This window comes from Cyprinus carpio, chromosome A5 (assembly GCF_018340385.1).
Source record: "Cyprinus carpio isolate SPL01 chromosome A5, ASM1834038v1, whole genome shotgun sequence".
Classification (NCBI taxonomy): Eukaryota; Metazoa; Chordata; class Actinopteri; order Cypriniformes; family Cyprinidae; genus Cyprinus; species Cyprinus carpio.
Genome location: NC_056576.1, coordinates 38,888,834 through 38,895,845, shown reverse-complemented (window position 1 = coordinate 38,895,845; position 7,012 = coordinate 38,888,834).

The following is a 7,012-nucleotide window of genomic DNA, read 5'->3' as shown; positions in this document are numbered from 1 at the left end:
AAACCAACAGACTGACAGCTATAAGAATCAGGATTATCTATCTGTATAGAGCTGTAAGTCATGGCGGAGAGCGAGAGAGACACTTCCCACACATGCTGACTGCAGTAAAGCCCTTGATAAATCTCCCGTTTTCATGATGCTTCTCTTTTCAGCTCTCATCCAAGTGTGTTTAGGCCCTGTTGATGTCTCAGGGCCTTGGGACGACACTGGGCGACAGTCTCTGGCACAACAATGCCATTGTTCTCTTTGTAAAGAGAAGCAAAACCCACGGCCGGGCTTGAGAGTCTGTGCGCTGCTGGGTTCTGTTCAAACGCTGCCATCTGTGCCTCCAATTACAGCCATTCACACAAGAGAAAAGTTCCAAGGATGCGTTCAAAACAGTCTCTCTGTTAGCAGAGCAGGATCGGGACAACAGCAAGGTTAACCCTTTCTCTTCTGCAGTGGCAGTTCTGGACCAGGCAGGGGTCACTTGTGCTTTCAGGGGGTACGATTTTAAAATTCATCTTAACCTCAATAATGATAAAACAATTTTGAGCATCTAAGCACATCTAGGCACTTTTCTGGATTAGTAAACTATATGACACATACGCATATAACACATCTATGCAGTTTTCTGCATCTGTAAATTATGACGCATATACATATATAACAAACATATCCACAAACCCACATATCCACATGACTGAAATGAAATATTTATTTCTGAAGCACGCAGTCTCTGCATGTATTCTTGCTTTGAGTAATTTCCTCTTGACATAAAAGTTGGGGCACAATATATATATTTTTTCCATTACTGTCACCCACAGGCCAAACTGCACATGGCACCCAAAATTGTTTTGTGTGACACAATTACAAATTTAGGGGGCCCAGTCTTGCCATGTCTGCTTAGTGTATTTGGAAATTTTGTTTACACTCGGGTCCTCTCTTAAAGCCGAGCCAATCCAGATTATGGAGTTACAAAAGCAGACAGGTGCAGGGTCGCCTAATGGTAACCTAATGGTCATGGGTTTGAATATCAGTACCAGCAGGGATTGTAGATGTGGGGTAGTGAATGTATAGTGAAGTGAAACCTTTGAGCAAGGCACCGAAACCCCCAACTGCTCCCCAGGCACTGCAGCAAAAATGGCTGCCACTGGTGTTTGTGTTTGTGTGTGTGTGTATGTGTGTGTGTGTTCACTACTCACTGCTGTGTGTGTGTGTGTGTGTGTGTGTGTGTGTGTGTGTGTGTGTGTGTGTGTGTGTGTGTGTGTGTGTATGTGTGCACTTGGATGGGTTAAATGCAGAACATGGGACAGCTAGAAACCACATAGCCAACCATTCAGAACACCATAGAAGCCTTACAGTTTCATAATCACTAGTTTTGCACTCACAAATCTAGTAATTTTCAAAGCTGTATGATATTTTTCTAGCAGCAGTCTGATACTGCTTTAGCTGGGTTTGTTTTGTTGGACTGAACTCATATTGTGCGTTTTTTTAGTAGAGTGTTGTTCATGGTTTCCACTCTGCTTGGCTTGATTACACCTGCTCTCATGACAGTGATCTTCAACCCAGCAGAATTAATTTGTAAACACTTTAATGGTGGGTTAAAGCCATTTTATTGGCCCTCTTTTCTTTACTTAATTGGATGGCATTTTAGTAGAAAACAAAAGAGAGATGTGCTGAATGCAAAACATGGATATTTATGTGTAAACTCACAAAGCTGGAAAAAAATAGCACTTCTTAGTCTAAAAGAAAACAAAGAAATAAAGAGTGTCAGGACAGTGTTAGTGCACTTTTTGTTGTTTATGTGTTAGTCATTATTATTGAACAAAAAAAAAAAAAACACTTTGGTAAACCAATGTTTGTTTACTACATTAAACTCTAATGTGATTAATAGTTTGAGAACTAGATTATTATTATTTGTTTGTTTGTTTATTAATAATGTTAATGGAATTTTCAATCTTCTAGAGAGCTTTTGAACAAAACAAACTCTTTATTTCATGTCAGTTTTTAACAAATTATTCTGGTTTTCTCTAGATTATTGTGTTTCTAAACTCACCAAGAACGTATAAATCATTACAACAACAAAATACTAAATGAAATATTGCACTGAAATAACGCTTTCCCAAACACATTTAGTTTTGACATTAAATTAGACAGAGAATTGAGACCCGATGGCCCCAAAACATTTAAGTGTGAGTTGGATTTATTTAAAAATGTATTTAAAAAGATGCACCATACACCATACAAGAAGTCAAACTGTCAGTTGCACTCCCTGTTGTGGCAATGGCCATGTGTTTGGGCCACACAAAGAGCCCGCTGAAGCCCAAAAGCTCAGTCCTGTGTTGGTGCCGGCCTGTGAGCTCCTTGCCTGTCCTGTCTCAAACCACAGAGGTCACTCTTGTGTTTCCTGCCTGTCCTGTCTTGACCACAGTGATCACCAGTGGACCCTTTGTCTGACCTGTCATGACCAAAGAGACCTCTGAACACTATGTCTGTCATGTAATGACCACAGAAGCCATTCCTCAACTCTCTGCCTGTCCTGTTTCGGCCACAGGGGCCGTTTCTAACTTCAGTCTATTTCAGTTCCTCCTGATTTGGCAGTGGTGTTCTCCAGCTCATCCTGATTTGCCCTGGTGGTCATCTGTTTCACCGTGGGGATCTTTGGATCATCTGCTCAGCTGTGGTGGTCTTCTGCTCTGCAGTGGGGATCTCCAGCTCCACCGGCTTCCTGCTCTGCCAGCCCCGCCTTGGTTTCTAACTCCACCCTGGTCACCTGTCCAGCCTGCAATGCCTTGGTTTCCTGCTCTGCCTTCGTCTTCAGTACTTCTTGCTCCATGGACCTCTAGCCCGGCATCCCTCCCCCAGGTCTGCCTCTGCTTCACCTCCCTCCTGGACTTCTCTGAGCAAGTAAGGAGCATCTGGAAGCCGCTCTTTAGGAGCGGGGCTATGTTACAATCACCAGCTGGAGTGCCCTGGTTGTCCACTAGAGGGTACTCCACCACACCCTCCATTCCCCATAATCCTTTGCCCAGACTCACCAGCAGTCATTGTTTTCACCTGTGACTCATTAATCTTGTATTTCATTCTATATAAGCCTAGTTGATTCAGTCATTCATTGCTTGCGTCAAGTCTTGCGTGTGTCTCTGTTGCATTTCTAAGCCTTGTCTCTTTGTTCCCCCGTGTCTTGGTTCCTGGTGTTGATTCTCTGCCTGCTATTCTGGATTTCTCTGTTAGCCTTAGCCTTGAACTCAGTCTTGGTTTAGATTGTCTTTTTGTGTTTGACCTTTGCCTGTTTTTGGACTACGTTTGTGGGTTACCCCTTCAATAAATACTGTGTTTGGATCCTCAGCGTTCATGTCTCTGTGCAGTTCATGACAGGGTAGTGAAATGAAAGTAAATATTGCATTTTATACAACTATATAATATTAAAATATAACTTTTTAAAATGTTACAATGTACTAAATTGTCTTCATGTTTAAATAAATATTTGTAACCCCCCCCCCCCCCCCTTTCTTGTTACATGGTATAGTGGCAAAATCTAAGAGAAAATCATAGTTCAATTAGAACATTGCACATAAGCTCTTTAGTAAACAATTTGTTAGTGCCATGTTTGATTGTCTTGATAATATGTTAGAAAAGGTTAGGATTATATTCATCAATATGTATTAATAATTCATTCATTAATTGTTTATTAATAATATCAATATTTATGCACAGTTGAACAATGATGAATGTGTATTTTCATAAAGATTGGTGCAGTATTCTCACACCATTTTGCTTCTAAATATAAAAGTTAAACGTCTTTGCTGGAAGCTTGAAGTGAAGACGCTATTCTCAGAGTGTTTGTGAGATTGTAGATATTTTTATCCTAGTTTAAACTCTATTTAATTGCAGATATAAATGTGGTGGGGGGGGGGGTAAATACCTCACACGCCAGTCAGATGCACTGGAGCATTTTAATACTTTCTAACATACTGAAAGCAATAATAATGAATGACAAATGGCAGGACCATGACATGTTGTCACAGAGGTTTTTTTAGCATTTGTCTTGTTTTAATATAGTTCTTCATTTATCAGATGCAATCAAAGTCTGTGGCACAGTCAAAGTTTGTATAATATATGCATAGTTCCATTAACGTTAAATATGCATTGTCAAGTAGGGAAGACTGACATCCTAGCAGCCGAGATATGAATGTTGACTTCAATAAATGAGAAAAAGGAAACATAAAAGAATGAAAAAAAAATGAGGCAGTGACATAACAAAAGGCCAATTTGTTTTATAAATGACAACCATATAAACTGTCATGGCTATGTATAATGGTTCAAGGTTTTCTGCTCCTCTCAATGATAAAATTCCGTTTGTTATTTTATGGCAGTATAACTCAGCACAATGGAGCGCTTCTCCCATCAGTTAGACATGTGTCTCATAGTTACGGAGCTGAGAGAGTTTTTCATATTATTTTCTCTATTTCTCCAAAAGAATGTATAAAATAAACAGTGAGAAATACTTTCCTGAACAGGAGCTCCCACACAAACAAGAGCAAAGCAAGAAAAAAAAAATGTTGGGAAAAGCTCCAGGCTATTTGAGATATGACTACTGAATATATGCTAATATATGCTACTGCTATATATATATATATATATATATATATATCTATATATATATATATATATATATATATATATATATATATATATATATATATATATAATATATATATATATATATATATACAATCTCCATATAAAATGACAGCGATTGGGGAAAATGGAAAATGTTTGTAAATAGCTCCAGATTAGGGGCATTAAACAGCAGTACACTGTTTTGGAGTTTCAGAACAAAGAGGAGCCTGAAGACCAGAGGGAACTGCTTCATCTCAAAGTGTTGAAGCAGCAGATTTCAGAAGCGATGGGTTACGCTGACCGCAGATTACCAGATACAGCAGGTCCATTAGTACAGATACACTGAACACCATAACCCAATGTGCTCATGCTCTCCAGCAACAAAACAAAATAAAAACAAGCTCCTTTATCAGTTCAAGAAGCCTTTAACTATCCAGCATCTGTGCTGTGACTCAATGAAACGTAACGAGCCTTTCTGAATTCAGTGTGTTTTCCACACCTCTCACTAGCTTCGGTGCTGATGTTGTGCTCATTTGCATCTCTAAAATAACACACCTCAACACGAAACTGGAATCCGCTAGTTGATTTCTGACAGCTAGAGGGTTTCTTATCACTGTTGTTTTACTTTACTTTGAATATTTTGTATAATCAAATTAGTCGCCATCTGTGCTTTTGACTCAAGACTGAAGTGCTTGGGAAAAAAGTATGTTTGACTGATCAACCGGTGCAAATCACCTACGTGTATTTTTTTCTGTGTTTCCATGGAAACACATTTAATAAATTAATCCATCCTCTATGAAGCCGAAGCTTTTCAGCTGATATTTAGGACAATTGAATGGAATCGGGGGCTTGTTGATCAAATTATTCCACATTACTTGAGAAAAAAAATAAAATAAAAAAATCTGCTTAGGTTCAGCTCCATTACAGGACATTAATTCTCCATTCACACTTTGTAATAAATTTATGAACTCAGCAATGGAGTGTGTTGCTCTTTATAATGAATAGCTTTGGCCATGTCTCTCTTCATGATTTCTTGCTTCCCCAGGAACTGCTTTTTGTGAAAAAAAAAAGAAAAAAAGTGTCTGAATCATTGGCTAAGTGCAATCATTCAGAATCCAGACAGCTAATAAAAAGCCCATGGTGCCCGTAAAATATTACAAAAGCTTTCAGAAATATATACATATACAGTATATTATTAATAAAGACATTTTCATTGTTATCATTCTCTGTACTCCTGCACTTTTATCGCCGGTGTAGTGCTTTGTAACTTTGTGGCAGACAGTATTGTTGAGAAAAACAACAACAACAAGTGAACATAAATTGTGTACTGTTGAGAATACAATAGGATAGAAAGAAAAGTAATTTAAAAAGGGCAATCTAGCAAAAATATGACCTGGGAAAGCTTGTAAAACTCTACAGATATCTGCTGTGGTTTAAATTAGTTTTTCCACCAACCACAGTTTACACACTGAAGAAAAAAAAAAAATGGCTTGATGTTTGTGACCTGCATACAACATACACTTGTATACAGAAGTCCTGGGTAAGTAAGATTTTATTTTATTTATTTAGTTAGTTATTAAATATATTAATACTTTTATTCGGTTAGTATGCATTACATTGTTCAAAAGTGTTATTTATAATATCACAAAATATTTCTGTTTCAAAGAAATGCTGTTTTTTTGACCTTACATCATAGTTTCCGCAAAGACATTCAGCAGTACACCTGTTTACAGCTTTGATAATATTCAGAAATGGTCCTTGAGCAGCAAATCATCATATTAGAATGATTTCTCAAGGATCATGTGACACTTGAGACTGGAGTAAAGCAGCTGAAAATTCAGCTTTGATCACAACAATAAATTATGTTTTACAATATATTCACATAGCAAACCATTTTCTTTTCATTCTTTCTTTTTTTAACATTTATTTATTTGTTTATGTATTCTTAATCAAATAAATGAAGCTGTGATGAGCAGTAGAGACTTCTTTCAAGTTAAAGGGACATGATTTAATATGGAAGAGCCCTGGCTATCTTTACTGGTGACCCCCCCCCCCCCCCCCACCCCCCCCCCCCCCCCCCCAAAAAAAAAGAAAAAAAAAAAGTCTTAGAAATAGTGGCCTGGCTTCCTCAGGGCTTTGAAAGAGAATACTTCATGCTGTTCAGCACCATGGACAGCGACAATCTAACACACACATGCACGGCTCATTCAGAATCAACATCTTCACAGCACAAGGCCTGAGTGCAAAGATGAGATACTGAGAACCAAGGATATAAATGCTGATTTGAATTAAAAACACTGTGCTGAAGAAATGAAAATTTAATAAAAAATCTTATTGAGAATAATTAGGATGACAAGAGTAAAACATCCCAGCCCATTATGACGATGGGAGTTTAAGGAGAAGTGTG